Here is a 21,110-nt window from a genome sequence, read left to right on the forward strand (position 1 = left end):
GGGCCTCCTCTGGACCTGCCCCAACAGCTCTGTGTCTTTCTTGTGACTGGGGCCACAGACCCATGTGCACTACTCCAGATGGGACCTCAGGAGGGCAGAGTAGAGGGGACAGTCACCTCCCTCCCTGCTGCCACATCTCTGTTGATGCAGCTCAGGATACAGTTGGCCTTCCAGGCTGCCAGATCACACTGCTGGCTCATATTAGGTTTTTCATCTACCAGGACCAAGTCTCTCCTTGCAGGGCTGTTTTCAGTGAGTCCTTCTCCCCATCTGTAGACATATTTTGGACTGCCCTGACCCCAGTGCAATACCCTGCACTTGGCCTAGTAGAGATTATGAAACAGTTCTCATACAGAGTTGCATGCCATCCTAGAAAATAACAACACTGCTTCAGTATCAATATCAGATCCTAGCAGAATAAACTTTACCTGCAACTAATTGAAGGCTTGGACAAGATCAGTATGGTCTCATCCTTTCTCACTGTCACTTCTCAAGATGTAGAACACCTGAAGCTATCTGGCTGGTATTAATGAAAGAGAATGTGCATAGAGGAGCTAAAATCTAGAAGGCAAGACAGACATCTCTCCTCTTACTTTATATACATAGGTTACTCCAAAAGTAGTGCCTCCGATTGATTTTCATGGAAGCAACAACAGATACAAAGAGCCAATTCCCAGCCACAAAACACTATTTTTTAACAGTCACCACCATTAGTGATGCAATTCCACCAGCAATCAATGAGAACCTGCATTCCACGCTCACAAAAATGTGAAGCAGTGAAGTTGCCCCACTGTTTCACAGCCGTTATTATGAAATCTTTTATAGGAAAACCTTGTCCATGCAGTCCATCTTTCAACAGCCCAAAGAGAAGATAGAAGGCACCAAATCTGGACTGTAGAGTGGGTGTAGTAGGACAGTCCAGCCAAGATTGGCAATGTACTCCATTGACTTCAAAATGCTTTGGGGCACAGCATTATCACACTGCAAAACAAAGGTTGTCTTCTTCTCTGGCCTGACTCGGGAAGTTTGAGCTTTCAAGCTTACCCAGCAGCACAATGTGGAGGCCAGAGTTGACAGTTTGTCTGGGTTCCACAAAATCCAGAAGGATCAGCCCTCTTCTACCAGAAAAAAAGCACAGTGCCCATCACTTTACCCACCAAAGGCTGCATCTTGAGTTTTTTTTCCTCTATGTGGAATTCACATGCCACCACTCCACAGACTGCCATTTTGACCCCAACTGATAGTGGTGACACAGTGTCTCATCACCAGTAATGATGTGATCCAGGCAGCTGTCACCTTCAGCCTCATAGTAGTTCAACAGCTCCTGACAAACTTGCATGCAGTTTTCTTTTTGTTTTGTGTGAGGGTTCATGGGACCAACCCAATGCAAACTGCGCAATATTCCAACATTGCCACCACTGTTTCCAACGCACTGAAGCTGATATTCAGCAGAGTACACAGTTCCCTAGCAGTGATCTGCCAGCTTGTGAGGATGGAATGTGGCTCATCTTACAAGTTGCTGCTCCCACTGCTGAAACACCACTCACCACCTCATTGTGCTCACATCCACTGTTTGGTCTCCATAAATGTCCAGCACACATCAGTGAATGCCAATGCATGCCATTTTTTCTGCACAGAAGAATTCAGTGACACACCTTTGCTTCATACACACTTCCACGTCAAGACACAGTTTTGTCAGATCACCCATCTGTTATGTGCCAACAAAATGGAGTATTGGTGGGAAGGTTCAGTTTTTACTGTCATACCACCAACATCCACCTCTGACTTCACAGATTATAGAATCATAGAATCACCAAGGTTGGAAAAGACCTAAAAGATCATCCAGTCCAACCGTTCACCTATTCCCAATAGCTCCCACTAAACCATGTCCCTCAACACAACATCCAGCCTTTCCTTCAACACCCCCAGGCTCCGTGATTCCACCACCTCCCTGGGCATCCATTCCACTGCCTGACCACCCCTTCTGAAAAGTAATACTTCCTCATGTCCAGCCTGAATCTCCCCTGCCGTAGCTTGAAGTCATTCCCTCTGGTCCTATCACTAATGACACGAGAGAAGAGGCCGACCCCCAGCTCACTACAACCTCCCTTCAGGAAGTTATAGAGAGCAATGAGGTCTGCCCTGAGCCTCCTCTTCTCCAGGCTGAACATTCCCAGCTCCTTCAGCCTCTCATATGGCCTGTGTTCCAGACCCCTCACCAGCTTTGTTGCCCTCCTTTGAACACGTTCCAGGGCCTCAATGCCTTTCTTGCAGTGAGGGGCCCAAAACTGGACACAGCACTCGAGGTGCGGCCTCACGAGTGCTGAATATAGGGGAACAATCACCTCTCTGCTCCTGCTTGCAACGCTGTTTCTGATGCAAGCCAGGATGCCATTGGCCTTCTTGGCCACCTGGGCACACTGTCGGCTCATGTTCAGCCGAGCATCAATCAATACCCCCAGGTCCATTTCCTCTACGCAGTCCTCCAGCCACACCGCCCCAAGCCTGTAGCGTCGCCTGGGGTTGTTGTGGCCAAAGTGCAGGACCCGGCATTTGGCCTTGCTGAAACTCATCCCATTGGCTGACATAATCCCAATCATCCCATTGGATCACATAATAAAAGTCACTACTTTCAGAGCAGTCATTGTAGATATTCCTCCAATAGACTACTAGCTAGAAAAAAAAAATAAGAGAAAGAAAAGAAAGGAAAAAAACACAGTAAAAAAATGATATAAGAAAAATAGATTGTAAATCAAGCACAGCAGTCTTTTCTAGATAAATCTTATAGGTCAAATCCCTGCTGTGCTGCTCCCTAGGAACACCAGCAACTGGACACAAAGTGCACAATTTCTGGTTATTTTCCAACAATTTTCTATGTTTCTGAGAAAAAAGAAAAAAAAAATGAAGTCAAATACAACTATCCTTTGGTCTTTAGCATATGCACTATCAGAAAGCATTAAGTGAGCTAAATACATTAGGTAACTGTAATAATTTGCACTCAGGCTGCAGAGTAATGGAGTCTTGCATCAAGGCCTGGAATTAAGCTGCTTAATTTCACTGGTATTCCATCCACCACATCCATCCCCTCACTCTGCTTCCTAACTGCGTCATTAACTTCTTATATAGACAATCACACCTATCATTCCTGCTTGACACTTTTTCATCAAAAATGTATTATAATTTGCTTATCCAATGCCATTTGCATCAACTTCCTATTAAAATGGAGAGAAGGGAGTTTTAATCTTCTTCCTCTACATTTAATTCAATTGTATGGCATTACTCAGTTGTAATGACTCTTCTCAGTGCATAAGACATGCTTTATGCTTGTTATAGACAAAACTGGAAGGTTCAACATCCAGTAAAGAAGAAAAGGTATGGAAAAAAAACAAAACAGGATTAAATACAGCATGTCTGGTATTGTGAATAAGGTTTGTACTGTTGTACGCTCCCCAGCCCCCCAGACAACTGATTTCCTGCAATCCAAGAAATAACTGGCAGGTGACGAATCACTCAATACCTAAAACCAACTTTGCTCAGAACATTTCTAACATAATCTACCAGAACAGACAAGAAAAAGAAACCAGCTGGGACTAATGTGGATTTCATCTACTTTAGTGGGTAAGGAGGAAAATTCATTTGTATGCTCCTTTTGTGATTCAATAATACATGATTTACTGGATTTGTTATTAAATACAGAGTCAACATTAAAAACAGAAAAGACTTCCTGCATTCAGTCACGTTTTTCACCTAAAGACTGGCTCTGCATAGCCACGAAGGTCAGCTTTGCTTTACTAAACCAAATAGCAAAGATGTAAAAGCAATGCTTTCTGCACTCTTCCAATGATGAAACTATAAAGCTTTCCATTAATGCAGCTAAGCATTACTTTATCAAAACGGGTCTGAAATAGACACATACATGTAAAAGGCAGCACACAGTGGCAAACAGCATAGATCTTAGAGGTATTGCTGCCATCTGTCACAGCAACAAAACGTAATGGAATGTTGGTGGAAAGTTCAACCTCTACTGTCATACCATCAACATCTGATTCTGACATTGTGGGCCAACACCATAAAAGAGGAAGCATCACTTTCGGAGCATCCATCACACATATAACAGCAGCCATTACCTAACCCACTATCTTAGATATCTGGAATACTTAATATCTTTTTTCAAGGTTTCTGTGCACAGACTGCAGTTTTCCAAAGGAGTAAGAACAGGATTCAGGAATGCTGAAGCCTTATGAAGATCAGCTGAGGGAGCAGGGATTGTTCAGTCCGAAGGAGCAGAAGCTTGAGGGTGATCTTGTGGCTCCTTACAACTGCCTGAAGGGAGGTTGTGGTGAGCTGGGGGTCAGCCTCTTCTCCCATGTAACTAGTGATAGGATGAGAGACAATGGCTGTACCAGGGGAGATTCAGGTTGGAAGTACCATTCAGTTAGGAAATACTTCTTGTAGAAAGTGGTCAGGTGCTGGAATGGGCTGCCCAGGGAGGTGGTGGAGTCACCAACCCTGGAGGTGTCCAAGAAACGTTTAGATGTCGTACTGAGAGATGTGGTTTAATAAGAAGTATTGGTGATAGGTGGACAGTTGGACTGGATGATCTTGGAGATTTTTTCCAAGCTTGGTGACTCTACTATTCTATGATTCTTTTAGTTTCCAGCCAAGAGATGCTGTATTTTTCTCCTCGTACTTCAGGCAGATTTGTATTTTAGATCTCTATCCCCACTCAATAGGAGAAAATAACATTTATTCTCCCTTTTTTTCCTTTGTAGTTGTAGCACCTGTAATGGGGTAAAACGCTTTTTGTCATACAAAGGTGAAGGCCAAGCTACAATGGGTGATTTTTTGTTAAATTCCTAAATTGGATCCTCCAGCTATAAAAGTAGTCTTTAAAAGAGAGCTTTTAGCTAGACAAATTTCTCCTACCTGCAGGACACCAGGTGAAATTAAGGCGTGCAGTGGCACAGTGCCATTCCACACGGCCCGGTGGCTCAGTTTACCCTGCCCAACTCTGCATGCCCGTAGGAACACAAAGCAGCCTTGGTCTGAATCTGAACAGTTCAGACACACAAATGCATGAACCAGCCATTATCTGCGGATGAAAAATGTAGGCTCCGAAAAAGGATCGAGTAACCGATGATTATTAATAAGGAAAATAGAGCACTTAACTATAACAGAAACCAAGATAAGCCCGAAAAGCAATTACATAAAGTTTTTAAATGAAATGAATACCTAAAACAACAAGAGGAAAAAAGAGCTATAAATAATGTCAGTAAAAACCATCCTTGGCTTTTATCTTTAATACGCTGTTCTACATTCCAAACAAGCTCTAAGAGAATACACCGGTAGGAAGACATTGTATAATTACAAACACAATATAAAAGCAGAGATAAGTGCTCAGTCTGGTATGGTTAATGTAATAATGCTAAACTGGTCTATTGAAACTAAAAATTATAGGCTGACATTTGTGTTTGTAAGAGTAATGCAGCTGGGTATTCAGGCAGAGCACACCTCCTTATCACACCTCTAAATAAACATTTGACTTCCTCCAGTTATCAAGCACGCTGACAGAGGAAGGAAAAGTCTTTTGTGGAGTCTTTTTGTCCCCTGGATATGTGGAATACTCAACCCAGCACTGAACTCATCAATTAGGGATAAGAGATAGGCATCAGCACCACCAGGAGTGTCAGATACACACGTGGAAGCACACCTTGCATACATCCTCCCCTCTGTATACATATACACGCACCAGCTATTAGCACTAATGGAGTCCTGAACACTTCTCATCCTGGGAACTAATTAGAAAGCAAAAGCATCCAGATTGCGGGGTGAAGTTGGCATTTTGGGACACCTAAGGGCTGATTAGGTCAGATAGGGGATTCGTGTAAAGACATACTATTGGTGAATTATTTATTTTTTGCTTTCTGTATCACCCTCTTCACCTACAAACTAATTCAAATGACAAAAAAAAATAGAATAAAATTGAGATAGAAACAATGCTTAGAAGGATACAGATTGTAGTTCTGGCAACAGAAGGCTGCTTCCTATGCAATGTGCCATAGTGGTACCTCGCCAGCTAATTCAGACGTCAGAGCATTTTTCCTCACTCCTCCTCCCTTCCCTCCAAAGCAATACATCTCACAACTAAGAAAGATCTCTCTTGCATATAAGCCCCAATTCTCAAAAAATCTTGTTTTAGGTCATTTGAGTTGGAAGGGAACCTTAAAGGCTGTCTAATCCAACCCCCCTTCAATGAGCAGGGACACCCACAGCTCCATAAGGTGCACAGAGCCCTGTCTAATGACCTTCAGCGCGTCCAGGAATTCCTGCCTGGGACATTCAAAGTACAAGACTGAGCACAGTCTCTCCAAACTCAGTCTACATACTTATTTTATCAGCTGTAAAATTCGTCATTGAGCTCTGTACCATTGTCCCATCTTCCAACAATGTGGCCACTAAGATGGTCAGAGAGCTGGAGCACCTCTCCTATGAAGAAAGGCAGAGGGAAAACGGGGCTTAACTTGGAGAAGAGAAGGCTGCAGGGAGACCTCGTTGTGACCTTCCAATATTTGAAGGGAGCATATAAACAGCAGAGGGAATGGCTGTTTATAAGAGTGGACAGTGATAGGACAAAGGGGAACGGTTTTAAACTGTGACAGGGAAGGTTTAGATTAGATATTAGGAGGAAGTGTTCCACACAGAGGGTGGTGAGGCACTGGATCATGCTGCCCAAGGAGGTTGTGGTTGCCCCATCCCTGCAGGCATTCAAGGCCAGGCTGGATGTGGCTCTGGGCAGCCTGGTCTGGTGGTTGGTGACCCTGCACACAGCAGGAGGGTTGAAAGTAGATGATCATTGTGGTCTTTTTAACCCAGCCCATTCTATGATTCCTCAAATACTTCTCCATTTTATGATTCTGCAAGGTCACTGAGAAACTGCCTGCTTCTCTTGAGCTGAAATAACTAACAACAACAAAAAAACCTGGCACATTTTCAGATGAAGTGGGATTTGATTGCTTTTTGCATAGCAATTATCTTTAAAACATAGTAACGCCCTTCTGGCTGCGTATACCACAAAAACCATTCAATGCTTTGGCCCCTGAACTCTCACAGACTTTAGAATTCGCCTGCTCAGTGCAAATAACTTTTAGTCAACTATAATGCAATGCTCACAGTCCAACAGTAGCTAAAAAGGCATTATTCCCCATGGTTGGCAACTGACCCCGAGCATCATGAGATCCTACAAGCGCACGGCGGTCACATGCTGCTTCCTTACTTAACCTGGTCATGCCAAATTGGTGTCTTACCTTGCTGAGAGAAAAGCACTCAGTGCACTATAAACCAATTATTACGGAAATTATAGCTTTTCTGCAGAATATCAACATATCTCCTATTATAAAAAAAATTGCATAGTTATAATCTAGGGAAGAGGCCATTTGAAATCACTTACATATTCATTAAGCAGACAAAGAAAGTGCCATTTGCTACATTTGCTCACACATTTCTAGATGCCATCGAGGTGCAGTGAATACAGTGCTTAGGCAAGGGATCTCATCCAGTAACTACTGATGACAATTAAGTCAAACACAGCCACATGATCAGTGCAATTAAAATTCCCAAAGAGGAGCACAGATGCACTCTAAGCCCCCAGTCACTTGAATATTTTTGATATTATGTAAAAAAAAAATCCAACTACTGAGCATTATTATACTATTAAGTAATTACAATGAAATTTGAAAACACTAATGAGATCTTCAGAGACTATTTGCTGTACCCACTATTTAGAGGAAAAAGAAGCAATCTGGGTTTCTCTGGCAAACTTGGAACAATCTCCCTCAAGCAGCTGCAATAGTTTCTCTTAATGAAGAAAACAAACAGAAAAATCTGGTTTTAACAACTTCTCTGCATTTGGGGTGGCCGCACGGCAATAGATACGTGACAATTTGGGTAATGTACATAGAGAGTAGGAATTTAAATTCAGAGCATGGTGTGCCTGGGCATGAAAGGATCTGCAAAATCCACTTTGAACATGGGGATTGGTTACCTTCCCTGTCCTCTTTTTTTTTAATCTTCTGCTTTGTAAATGAAATTAGATACAGATGTGGCATATTAAAAAAGGATAAAGTGTTGCCAGTTGTGTTTGGTGTCCATTCAAATGGCAGCTTCCCAGAAAAATGAGGCTTCAAGCACACGCTCCTGAAACAAGCCAACAGATCCAATGCCGACAGCATCAGCCACTTGCTGAAACTGTGAACCCACTGACAAAGAAGGATTAACTGTCATCAGCAGACACAAGTATCACCATTTTAAAAGGAGACTGGATGGGAACTGAAGGCAAAGTATCCACAGAAGAGAATCCACAACAAGAAATGACAATCAGAGGGCTCTGAAAAGTTTCTCTCCTGACACTCCAAAATGCTCCAGAATGAAGGAAATGCCTTTCATTTTGTCTTAAACTCCTTTTTTCTTTTTGACAGTTGAAATAGAAAGAGTTGACTTTGAACCCTTCCTAGCTATCCCCCACTTCAACTACCCCATATAAAACCTAAGTTTATCTACAACTTATCCAGAGAAGTCTAAGCCTAGACGTATCTACAACTCCAGCAGAAGGACAAGCAAAGCTGCCAGCAAATCAGAAGACATACCTCTGACCCCACAGTCCTGCTTTTGCCTTTGGGTAAGATGAGGGCCTTGCCCAGGACGTGTTCCAAACAGCATCTGGCCACAATGGTCACTACTACGAATCCTGTGCAAATCACACTGCTGTTAGCTGGTCAGAGGTGGCTGGGCACAGATAAGGTTGGAGATGAAGAAACTCATTCTCAGAACTATGTTATTCATTAAATTATTTTTCCATTCATGCATCCAGTTTCAGACTTCTGAGGCCAAGTCAAATTGGACTAGCAACCAAAGAAACCATTGGAGATGTTGCTAGCATGCATATCACTGCCTTTTTATGACCTCCTCAATCCTGTGGGGCATGTAACATAACCAAAATGATGGTGTGACTCTGTTGTACTACAGAGTACAATTCTGATGGCACTCAGGCTCCTTGAGCACCAACAAAAAACATAAAATTAGAGACCAAGAAGCCTGTTGGCATAAAGCTTCAAAGTTTCTGATGCTTTTCATGAACATTCTTTCGCCATCTCCAATCTCCACAAAGGTAGCAGCTGACCATCCATATTCTACCATTATAAACTGATTAAAAGCATTCTTCTAGTATATTCTCCTTGTCAGAAAAATATTTCTATCTTCTGACTATAAAATATTCTAATACTGTGCGTGTCATATAAAAGGAAAAAAAATGTTAACAACAGTTTATGCACTTAGTCCCCAAAGCCCTCCACTCATAGCCTTTGTATCTTCAAAACTCTATGTCACATCACTTCATGAATTAACATCAACTTCTTATTCTATACAAGGGAATCCCCTACTCAACACACAACTATCTCTCTAGAAAAAGCAGGACATCATGCATATATGAAAGCTGTTGCTATTTTTTGTCATAATTTCAGAACTATTGCACAAAACAGGATGGCAGTGCTGCACGTTAAATTCATATGTTGGATAGAAAGAATAGCAACTTTCATAAAAGCAAGTATGTAATATTTTAATCCTCTAATTAGGTAAGAATCAGCTTCTTCACAACAATTTCTGCCTTATTAAGAAGGAATTCAAGACATCTACAGATCCTCCAACTGTTATTCTAACTCTAAGCTACAAAAGTCTTCCAAGCATCTGGCGTGTTTTATGCTCCGTGGCAGCTTTTTTAGCATTGAATCGAATGATTTATTACCGTATAACCTGAGCCTCTGATGAGATTATGCTGCCAATTTGTGCCTTCTTTGCGTAGAGAGGTCTCCTGGATCCCAGGCTTTGGACTGAACGTGGTGAATCTCAATTAAAGGGCGACCTTTACCAGACAAGGGAAATGTTAATTCATGCTCACCTAAATGGTTTTAACCCTACTTGAAAGCAGGGCTCTCTAAAGCTGCCCACCACTTTGTCACTGTAAAGTTTCATTTCCACATAATCAAGATAAAAATCTCTTCAGTGTAAAAAAAAAATATATATAATAATATATCTATCAGTCAAAGCCAAAGGCAAAAATCCAAATGCTAATATAGCTGTCCCTGGTGCATTTTTTATGCCACTTGAAAAACAACAGTTTCACATTTTTCAGGGACTTCAAACACGGATTAGAAACATTAGAATGACAAGGCCAGAGATTAAACACTTCTTTACCACTGAACAGGTACAAGACAAGGCAAGAGCAACGGCTTCTGCTTCCACACTCACCCTTAAGGCACGTGTTGTAATTTGACATAGCCCATGATACCCAACTGCTTTCTTTAGCTGTCTCAGTTTGCAGGATATACAACTGGCAGAAAAGGCAGTTCAGCCTCCACAGATAACTCTTACACTTCTTTTTTTTAATTAGGATTGGCTATTCTGTCAAGCAAGAGAAATGAAAGCAATGTTTCAGCAATGTACTTAGCGTCTTCCAAATTAAGTTGGGGAAAACAAAACAGTTCCCCAACTGACAGAAAGGCAACCAAAAATCTGACCTGCATAAAGAAATGGATCAGGGCAACCTTCAGTAAAAGAAAAAAGAAATTACTTAAAAGTCCAAATGTCACTAAGATTTCATCATAGAATAGAATCATAAATGGCCTGGGTTGAAAAGGACCACAATGATCATCCAGTTTCAACCCCCTGCTGTGTGCAGGGTCGCCAACCATCAGACCAGGCTGCCCAGAGCCACATCCAGCCTGGCCTTGAATGCCTGCAGGGATGGGGCATCCACAACCTCCTTGGGCAACCAGTTCCAGTCACCACCTGGGTGAAAAACTTCCTCTTAATATCTAACCTAAACCTCTCTTGTCTCAGTTTAAAACCATTCACCCTCGTAAACAGCCATTCCCCTCCTGTTTATACGCTCCCTTCAAGTATTGGAAGGCCACATGAGGTCTCCCCTGAGCCTTCTCTTCTCCAAGCTACACAAGCTTTAAAAAAAAAACAAACCACAAATAAAACACAAACACCTCAGAGCATCTTAGAACTCCACTCTGTTCAACTTGCCAGACTAAAAAATACCCACACAAGTACACACATGCACAAAATGCCATCAAAAAGATTTCAAAATAAAATTAGTGTTCCAGAAAGCACTCTTGGAGAGTGCACAAATCTCTTTCTAAAAGTGTATGTCATTTTGAAGGATATTTATTACAGCTTTGGTCATTAAAGGTCTCAGAAGAACAGAATTACTGGCTCTCATTGACCAAACTGAATTCCTGAATACTACTCGTATTCGGCTGATCCACATTCCCACTGGACAACGTATTGTTCATTTTATAGCCTAGCTCTACACACAGTGGTACTGCACAGGATCAAGCAACTGCCAAACTCTGATTCAAATGAAAGTATTTTATTAGCATCTACAGTAACTGAATCATAGAATCATTAAGGTTGCAGAAGACCATTAAGACCATCAGGCCAAACCAACAACCCATCCCCAATATGCCCACCAAACCACGTCCCCAAAGTCCAACATCTAACAGAAGAGAGGAAGGAATCTAAACCTAGGGGACTAAAGGTGCCCTGTAATGCCTTGGTAACAAACAAAAAAGGAAACATATATATACGCATTCCTTAAACAAGTCAAGGAATAACAGAATCACTGAATCACAGAATGGCCAGGGTTGGAAGGGACCTCAAGGATCATGAAGCTCCAACCGCCCCAACACAGGCAGGCCCACAAACCTCCGCATTTAATACCAGACCGGGCTGCCCAGGGCCCCATCCAACGTGGCCCTGAACACCTCTAGGGATGGGCAGGGCATCCACAATCTCTCTGGACAGCTGTTCCAGAACCTCTCCACTCACTCTGTAAAGAACTTCCCCCTGACATCCAAACCTAATTCTCCCCTCCTTCACTTTCAAACTATTCCCCTTGCCCTGCTATTATCTACCATTTCAAAGAGTTGACTCCTTTCCTGTTTGTAGGCTCCCTTTCGGTACAATAGCTACAATACTTTAGGCTACAATGAAGTCACCCTGCAGCCTTCTCTTCTCCAGGCTGAACAAGCCCAGCTCTCTCAGTCTGTCTTGGTAGGTGAGGAGCTCCAGCCCTAAAATCATCTTAGTGGCCCTCTTCTGCACCCTCTCCAACAACTTCCAAAGGAAGCTTTCCCAAGGAAATGACTCTTCATTAAATAACATCCAATGGATAGCTGGAGCTCAAAACTAGGATCTTGGTTTCAGATAGTTACAATTTTGGAAGAGAAAACGGCAGTACCAACCACTTAAACTATGGAAACTGTTTCATCCTTTCAGTTTGTTGCAGTCCACCTCCACCAGAGCAGCAATGACTGTTGTTCAAAGAGAAGCAGATGATCAGAAACTGGACCTCCTCAGACCAAACTGAGAGAACACTGATCCTAAACAGCAAGATAGAACCATTTTAAATATATGGTTTACTACTGAACTCTACACAAAGGCACAAATTCCAGGAGAGTACGAAGCTCTCATACGGAGAGAAAAGAAGAAAGTATTACTTCAGATCACAGTAAGAAGAGTACCTGTTGAACTGTATCATGGTTATTTTATTGCTAGCTGTAGTGATGAAATGTTTCCGCAGTCCTTCTAAAAAGCAAAGCATGATTTCTGTTTCAGACTGGAACACATCTCACCCACTGAACCAGCACGGCCTGCTGCATGGCACACAGCAGCTCTTGCTGATGATAGAGGGGAAGAAGGAGAGCAGGCACCAATTCAGACAAAGTCACATTACTGAACTGTGTCTATCCTGTTACTTCCCCGTGTTCACTGCTAAATTCAGACCATCTGACAGTCGCTTTGTTGAACTTATATCCAATTAGAAATTAAACATATGAAAATGCGTGCCCTCAAATTCTTTAGTCATCCAGAACTCAAAGCTGAAAAGAAGCTGTAAATAAGTACCTTGAAAATCAATGATTCTAAACAAGGGACGCTGTTACAGAGCGAGTCCCAGAAAACCTGAAATGTTTTCTTCTCTGAATTGGCACAATAAACCACAAAGCATACCTGGCCAGAGCAGCCTCCCAGCAATACTGAAGCAATCATCTGTGGGAACAGTGTTTTTAAACACTGAGTACCTTCTTCTATGTCTTTCCTCATATCAAGATTGGACAGAAGTTTAGTGCTGGTAATTGACATAAAGAGAATGGAAAAAAAAAAAAAATCAAAGCTCGTGCAGGAATTCGTAATTGATTCCATCACCTCTGATTTTCAGCCTTTATCTGACAAACTCCTCTACTGACACTACACCTTGATGCCTTGATGCCCTGGTATTACTGTTTTTCATATTAAGAAAGGACAAGGTGGTATCTGGTAAGCTGCAAAGAAGAGTTATGAGAGGTCTGAAGTGACAGAAACCTAAGGCTTAAGAAGAAAAGGGCCTCAAGCCAAGAATGAGGATTTACTGGGGTGTCCCTAAGTGGAGAGCAATAGCCAAATTCTGAAGGCTGCCAGAGCTGAACATGGAGGTGCCCTGCCCAAGGATGGAAATCAGTGAGCGAATCAGCGAGCAAAGCACATCAGGGAGCAAAGGGCAACTGGTGTGCACTGCCAGACTTGCGCAAGGCCTCAGAATTGGTGGGCATGGTAGTGACATGTCAATGCTTGTACTAGGTGATCTCTGGTCTTTTCCAACCTTAATGATTCTATGATTCCAAGGTGTGACCTGTGAGCATAAATTGACAGTGCAAGCTAGGATTGAGCATCCTTAAAAACCTGACTGCTGCAAAAAGGGATGCAACAGCTGTGGGCATTGCTAGGTAAGATGTGGGACCAAGAACGTGGCTAACATGGCTTCTAGCAACAGTTAACTTCATAACATTTGCTTTCACAAACACTTTCACTCAAAAATAATACATTAAGTAATGTAAATCATAGTAATTGAACTTTATGGTCATACTAAAAGCAGAAGCGGGAGGATAGGCAGCTTTTAAGTTTGGTCTGAAGTTGAAAGAGGGGAGAATTAGGTTGGATGTCAGGGGGAAGTTCTTTACAGATAGAGTGGTGAGGTGCTGGAACAGCTGTCCAGACAGGTTGTGGATGCCCCGTCCTTCCAAAGGCCAGGTTGGATGGGGCTCTGGGCAGTCTGGTCTGGTATTAAATGTGGAGCTTGGTGGCTCTGCCTGCAGCAGGACAGGGTGGAGCTTCATGATCCTTGTGGCCCCTTCCAACCCAAGTGATTCTATCATTCTATGACAAGCCTTCAGATACCTGCAGCGGATCAGGAAATAGCTTAAAAACGCAAACGCCACACACTCAGAAGTAAAAGCAGCCCATCTATTAAAATGAACACACACTGCCTCCTTTCCCAGGATGCAAATATTTTGACTATTTAAAAACCACTACAGAACTCTCAAAACACATCAGTTAGGGATGCAGACTAACCCAAGGAAGCAATGGAAACCTGTTGCTGTCACTGAAATGCAAAGTGAGCACACTTGCTAACGCTGGGACTCGGACAGCTCTCGACACAGCAAGGAAGACAGCACCAGGTTTCTCCTGCTTCCTTTTCTTTGGAATCTTCTCCCTCCACTCTTTGCCTCCCTCTGAATTCACCGTATCTTTAATAACAATCTCGGAGGCAAAATCAAGAAACAAATTATTTTCTTACACATAATCCCCCTTCTGCTGTCAAGTGCCTGACCCCAGTTTGATAATCTCATTTCCTGAGAATCAAAATGCTGGAAATTTAAGCTTCCTAGAGTGTTAATTGCGGCCCTGCTCCATTGCTAATCAAAAAATTGGATGTTTTGCATGAAAATGCTGCTCTAATTAATTCTCAGTCATAAAGCGCCCCGGTTTTAATAACCCCTTCTTGATTGGATAGCCTTTGAAGAGACAGTGCAGCTAATCCGCTAAACCAGAAAAAACACACGCAGAGGAAATAATAAGTGGGCTTACAAGGTCTGAACGAGATGATTGCATTAATACTGTCAAACCACAAAAAAGCGATTCTCTCCCCTCTCCTCCCCCCCCTCCCAGCTCAAAGAGAACTGTGATCCTCTGCACCATGGGGAGACCAAAGCAGCTGCATGGCAGGAAGAGCCTGACATCAAACCACCTCCCCCCCCCATCATCAACTTTGGGTTCTTCAATGGGTTATCCCTCTTTTTTTTTTTTCCTAAAGGGGATTTTTAACTAGGACTGTCCACTTGTCACAACATCTCCTTTAAGCAGACAAGAGTGATGCCGTTTCCCCCCTCCTCACTGCCTCCGACTGACAACGTATTATCATACACATCTCTAAAAGGTGCTGAACCAAATTTTCATTATCCAAAGTGTCAAGATTCGTTTTTGTCAGCAGCACACACAGCTGGCTCCCTCCGGCAGCATTTTGGTGAATTCAAATGGAACAAGGCACCTACAAATAACTGCATTTTCCCTGGACCTGGCCTTACACTGTGCCCTTGTCATACCAGATAGCATTTGCCTCCACTGCTATTTCTCGGCATCAAAGTCTTAATTAGCTGAGTTTCTCTTTGATTTCCTTAATTACTTAAAACCTTCTGCTAAGAAATGTTCAGCCTTCGATCAAAAATACTTAAAAGCAGCACAGCAGCAAGTAACCCAGCCCCATTCCCCATCTCCAATTCATAGCACAGGGATCCTCAATGCTTTCCATTTTTCTCTTGGCCAACAAGAAAAAAATCTTCAGAGGTTCCACTTACAAGAAATAAGCAAAAAAATCAATCAATCAGTACCTACAGTCTCATTGCAAGAGACCTTTGTTTCCCAGCACAATTTGCCATCCTTAGGGCATGACACACCTTCAGTTCTGTAGCCCTCCTACTGATTCACTTGGTGCTTGAGACTTTCAATGCGCAGAAAGCAGGTAATGTTAGTTACGCCTGAAAACCATTCACCCACAGTCCCAACTTCTAGCAGGATCCAACTGAAACTGAACAAAACTTTTAGAAAACAGAAAGAAAAGCATTGCATCACAGGGGATCCTAGGCAGAAACCACTAAACAGCTTCAAAAGAAACAGATTTTTTCCTGTTTCAGTTCAGCACACAAATTCTGTCTGGTAGTTGGGGGAATACAGCTTGGGAGCACGAATTTCATTCTGCGCTCCATCAAACACTTTCTCTGTGAAGTCAACTTCTTTCTGGCTGCCTTGTATAGCTAGCACTGCCCTACCTTCAGAGACAGTAAGAGCACAAACCATAGAACCACTGAATAGCTTAGGTAGGAGGAAACCATAAAGATGATCCAGGTCCAACCCAAATGTCATTGGCAGGGTTGCCACCCACCAGATCAGGCTGCCCAGGGCCCCATCCAACCTGGCCTTCAGCACCTCCAGGGATGCGGCATCCACAACCACTCTGCACAACCTGTTCCAGTGCCTCACTACCCCTGGAGCACCACATTTCTTCCTAACATCCAAGCTAAATTGTCCCTCTCTTAGTTTACAGCCATTCCTCCCTCTCCTATCACCATCAGATCATCTAAGAAGTCACTCCCCATCCTGCTTGGAAGCTCCCTTCAAGTACTCCAAGGCCACAATGAGGTCTCCCCGGAGCCTTCTCTTCTCCGGGCTCAACACCAACAACTCCTTCAGCCTTTCCGTGTACGAAAGGAGCTCCAGCTCTCCAAGTATCTTCAGGGCCTCCTCTGGACCTGCCCCAACAGCTCTGTGTCTTTCTTGTGACTGGGGCCACAGACCCATGTGCACTACTCCAGATGGGACCTCAGGAGGGCAGAGTAGAGGGGACAGTCACCTCCCTCCCTGCTGCCACATCTCTGTTGATGCAGCTCAGGATACAGTTGGCCTTCCAGGCTGCCAGATCACACTGCTGGCTCATATTAGGTTTTTCATCTACCAGGACCAAGTCTCTCCTTGCAGGACTGCTTTCAATGAGTCCTTCTCCCCATCTGTAGACATATTTTGGACTGCCCTGACCCAAGTGCAATACCCTGCATTGGCTTTGTAGAGATTATGAAACAGTTCTTGTACAGAGCTGCATACCATCCTGGAAACAAAAGTACATGCAGGCAGTGATTTCTCATGGGGCACTGCAAGGGAGCATAGAATCACAAGTTGGAAGGGATCCATAAGGATCACAGAGTATCACAAGTTGGAAGGGATCCATAAGGATCACAGAGTCCAACTCCTGGCTCATACACAATGCCCTTCAGACCCTTCCCCATCTTTGCAGCCCTCCTTTGGATGCCATAATGTATTCAGACTTCAATCAGTGCAATCTAACAGAAGACTGGGACTGGAATTAGGACTAATTCTGCTCCACCACCCCTCCCAGGATGATTCGATTCATCCCTCAGCTTGCACAGCTACAATCAAAGTAAAATCCTACTTCACAAAGGCCTGGAGAGGTTTAATTAATTTTGAATTGTGCAATCTTCTGGGGTGAAAGCATTAAGAAGCCTAAATTTTAAGAGGTGATGAGCAGCTGTGGAGTCCATTAACATCCATGGGAACAACAGCTGCTCAGGAGCACTTCACATTTCATTCTTAAAAACGTCCCAGATGTACAACACAAGCAAAGCTGACCTCGATAGGAATTACCAGGCCCTGCACTCGCAGAGATAACAGAAGCCGGATGCTATTTTCATGCTGATCAGCACCCTCAAAGCTGTTCAGATTTTCACAGAGTACAAAAACATCTTTTACCATTTCTGCTGATAAATTCAACTGTGGCCACAGTGAGCATAGCTATGTTAATTCCCTATGGCCACAAGACTGAAACAATACCTGACATATCTAGAAAAAAGTGCTCCTGCCATGGCTCTAGCCACAGCTTTGCAAAATGTAGACATGTAGATGTCTGGAAGACAGATTTCCAAATCCTTGTACAGTGGAGCTGTGCTGGTGAAGGCTGCTGGACCACGTGAAAGCCTTTCAGGTATGGAAACACATGAGTATCATGCTCAGTACAATGAAATTGAAAGGTTGGTGCCTTTAAACATTGCCAGAATACCAATCCAGAAATCCAGACATGCATAGATGTTATTCAGACTACAAGTGGCTTTTCCTCTTAATTTTTTCTTGAAACCACATTTTCCTGACACCAACCACATCCAACTTAATGAGAAAAAAAAACAAGGCCCTTGCAGACCATCTCCAGCCCAAATGACCCCTCCTACCATCCACTGCTCCTCTTGCAGTCTCTGACTCCCCCCATCCACACAGAGAAACCACATTTTTCTTCTGCTCCCAAGGATTTGTTGGTAATTGAAGGCAATAGTGGAATAAAATAAGAGGCACGCACAGGATTCATTCCAACAGTCACTGACAAGCAACCACCTCTGCAATGAAATACAGCAACGTTTTAGCCAAGTTTCTTACAAAAAGAAGAGTTATCTGATCTTCTGTCTGTCCCACCCTCACAACAACTGAGCTGGAGAGCCAATTTCAGCCAAACGTGACAGGGAATAGATTTTAAAAGTAGTAAATTCTTAGAGGTTTTGTGGAAACAGACAGCCCTGCAGCTGACAGTGGGATAAATGTGTGCCTCCAGAGAAGGAAGAGCTTCAGCGAGTATTCATTAGCCCTCCATGCTGCTGAACCTACCAGCACAGGGCTTCCATGGCACAGGGCTTCCATGCTACAGGGCTGCTTGCTTGGTGCATACTTTACTGGATCCAGCCATGGCACAGGCTGCTTTTTGCTTAGCAGGTAGTTTGGGTACACAAGCATGTGCTGGGAGCAAAGAAGTGAGGGGTCTGAATATGCTGGTCAGACATGGTGAGAGGTGTGGTTAATGAAGAAGAACTATTAAGGGAGAAAAGAACACATCTGCATTGAACCGAGCAGCAGTCATTCAGCTGCTCCTGCAATAAACGTATTTGCTTTTGAAATATACCCCTATTCTTTAAGACTTCACATAAACAAGAGGGAATGGTTTTAAACTAAGACAGGGGAGGTTTAGGTTAGATATAAGGAGGAAGTTTTTCCACACAGAGGGTGGTGACACACTGGAACAGGCTGCCCAAGGAGGCTGTGGATTCCCCATGGGCCCTGCAGGCATTCAAGGCCAGGCTGGATGTGGCTCTGGGCAGCCTGGTCTGCTGGCTGGTGACCCTGCACACAGCAGGGGGTTGAAACTGGATGATCACTGTGGTCCTTTTCAACCCAGGCCATTCTATACTTCTACGATAAAAAGAACATCATATTTGACAACGGGCGGAAGGACTCAAAGAAGGAAAATGTAAATTGCCCTGCTAGCACATGGCCAAGGCATACACTTGGAGGAGAAAAAAAGAAAAAAAAAAAAGCTTTATAATGATCATTTTTCCTTTGTAATTTTTTTCTAATGACATTGTACTTCTGACAGCATCCCAGGGCAGCACACCTGCGTCAGTCTATAAGGAGATATTGCTTCTGTTTTCTTCTGTTAATGACAGCTGTCAAATGACTTCTGTGTCCAACTTAAAGGGAAAAATACATGGCCTAAGTCATCCTCTAACTGTTCCAGGGGAATAAGGTGCCAGCACTATTCCTTCCATCTCTAAACCACTTACAGAAGTTCCCTTTCTCCCACTGAGGGATAATGTCTGCTTTACACACTGCATTATTTCAGTCCAAACGGAAGAGGTTAATGACAAAGCATTGCTCAGATCTTGGCACATTTTAAGGCCATTTAAATTAAATTTTTACTTCAAAAAGTTGGCACGGGCCAAACTTTCATAAGTTTTTCTTTTTTTTTTTAATGCACATGTTTCTTTGAAGATCTTTCAGGAAAAAGATGTCCTAACAAGCCACCCTCCTCCTGCTGCCACTGATACATCATCCCTGTGGATAAGGCTGTCAAGGAAGAGAAACTGCGTGGCATTCACAGAAGAGAGAGTGTCACATGCCTGCCTTCCAGTAACCTGACTGAACAATTAAATTGTATTCCTCTTTAAAAGGGATAAAAATCAAAATGCAGATCTTGCTGAGGTCTGGGATTCAGGAAGATTAATGAGCTACCTAAAAGGGAACAGTAGCTTATAATAGAAAGAGAAGATAGTACATTTTTAACATAAAGTTCAAAGGGAAACTTTTCTTGATGGTTAAACAGCAAAGATTTCATAGCAAAATCATCTCATCCATTGTCCCTATTGACTCCCTACATTGACTTTTTGTCACCTACTGCATCACGTTCCAGCTCTTCCAATTCATCCATAAAGGGCGATACCATCTTGTCCCTATCCATGCTAATTCCTATATTTTGTCCTTTCCTCTTTTGTCAGCTCATAAGCTTTGTTCTTCCCAACCCCACACTAGCTCTAAGGCTGGAAGTCTGCATACATCTCCTTCAGAGTCTTCTCTTGAAAACTCTCACAATATTCAGCACATGGCAAATGCTGCCTCAACATTTGTCTTCTATCAAGGAGGAGTTCTCCCTCAAGAAACATGGCCATGCTCTACAGCAGTAGCAAGTTCCAAACCTAAAGGAACTGTTTAAAAACGCATCCTCAGCTTGGTGTGACAGTAATGGCCACTGCACCATGAGAAGCCTCAGCATCTGTGCCATACAGTGGCTCACACTTCGGACCCTGCTGAACTGGATCACTTCTTTCAGATGACCCCAAGTTCAAGTACAGGTGACAAGATTCTGAAGGTGAGAATCTGAGTCTTGAAAGATGCAGGGCTGTAAGATGAACACCTTCCAAGCGTACCAAGAGGTGATATCATAATTTGAAAGACAAGTATCTTCACTTTATTTTATATGCTGTCAGATTATAGCGTCCTGAAGTTGACAGTTGCTGCCCACATCTTTTTATCTCAGATTCTTCCTTCCAGTAAATGGAAAAGTGTCTGAATATTAGCCAGTGTCATTACGTACTTGAGCATCGATAAGAAGATCCCCTTTTTAAAGGCACTTAAGCAAAGCAACTGGTCCATAAAAACACTGTACACCTCTGAGTGCTTCTTACTCCACTCTTTCAGGTGGAGTTGAGCATAACTAAATTATCTAAGGAAGAAGGGAACACAAATATCCAGTATTTTGACTGGATTACCAATCGTCCTCAAATAAAAGCCATCTGAGAATTACCACGTGCAAGATTTCAGGGAGAAATTCTACCCTCGTCCATCAATATAGATAT

The 21,110-nt window shown here is 43.0% G+C and overlaps 1 protein-coding gene across 4 annotated transcripts in view; it reads right to left on the reverse strand.

The window, feature by feature from the left end:
- EXOC4 (exocyst complex component 4) overlaps positions 1-21,110 on the reverse strand; it is a 398,652-nt gene that overhangs the window by 264,435 nt on the left and 113,107 nt on the right. The gene's annotated exons all lie outside the window — the stretch shown is intronic.

Source organism: Lagopus muta, chromosome 1, assembly GCF_023343835.1.
Source record: "Lagopus muta isolate bLagMut1 chromosome 1, bLagMut1 primary, whole genome shotgun sequence".
Taxonomy (NCBI): domain Eukaryota; kingdom Metazoa; phylum Chordata; class Aves; order Galliformes; family Phasianidae; genus Lagopus; species Lagopus muta.